Raw genomic sequence first — 974 nt, 5'->3', positions numbered from 1 at the left:
TCTTTGGCCCATTTTTTAAATTGTGTTGTTTTCTTATTGTTTAGTTTTAAGAATTCTTTGTGTATTTGGGACAACTGTCTTTTATAAGGTGTGTCTTTTGCAAATGTTTTCTCCCAGTCTGTGACCTATCTTCTCATTCTCTTGACATTGTCTTTTGCAAAATCGAAGTTTTTAATTTTGATGAAGTCCACCTTATCGGTTATTTCTTTAATGGGTTGTGCCTTTGGTGTTGTATCTAAAAAGTCATTGCCATGGGTGCCTTGGGTACAAGATCATCTGGGTTTTCTCCTGTGTTATCGTCTAGGAGTTCTATAGTTTTGTGTTTTATATTTAGGTCTGTATCCATTTTTTTGTGTGTCCATTTTTAGTTAATTTTTGTGAAGGGTATAAGGTCTGTTTTGATTCATTTTTATACATGCGGATGTCCATTTGTTGTAGTACTATATGCTGAAAAGACTATGCTTGTTTCAATGAATTGCCTTTGCTCCTTTGTCAAAGATTGGTTGACCATATTTATATGGCTATATTTCTCTGCTCTCTATTTTCATCTATTGGTCTATTAATGTATTCTTTTGCTAATACCACACTGTCTTTTTTTTTTTAATGGAGACACTGGGAATTGAACCCAGGACCTCATGCATGCTAATAAGCACACACTCTACCACTGAGCTATATAACCACCCTCTCAATGTCACTCTCTCTTGAATGCTATAGCTTTATAGTAAATCTTGAAGTCAGGTAGTCTCAGTACTCTAACTTTGTTTTTCTCCTTCAATATTGTGTTTGCTATTCTGGGTCTTTCGTCTCTCCATATAAACTTTAGAATCAGTTTGTTGAAATAACTTCCTGGGAGTTTGATTGGAATTGTATTGAATCTATAGATTAGGTTGGGAAGAACTAACATCTTGATGATATTGAGTCTTCCTATCCACAAACATGGAGTATCTCTCCATTTATGTAGTTCATCTTTCATT

At 34.4% G+C, this 974-nt stretch overlaps 1 non-coding gene across 1 annotated transcript; it reads right to left on the bottom strand.

The window, feature by feature from the left end:
• Nucleotides 1–604: 604 nt before the first annotated feature.
• Nucleotides 605–679, bottom strand: TRNAN-AUU. The gene has a single exon. It is a non-coding gene; the product is annotated as a tRNA-Asn (tRNA).
• Between the last annotated feature and the right edge of the window lie 295 nt (nucleotides 680–974).

This window comes from Camelus ferus, chromosome X, assembly GCF_009834535.1.
Source record: "Camelus ferus isolate YT-003-E chromosome X, BCGSAC_Cfer_1.0, whole genome shotgun sequence".
Lineage (NCBI taxonomy): Eukaryota > Metazoa > Chordata > Mammalia > Artiodactyla > Camelidae > Camelus > Camelus ferus.
Note: the sequence above shows the minus strand (reverse complement) of the source record. Positions and strands in the feature narration are given on the sequence as shown.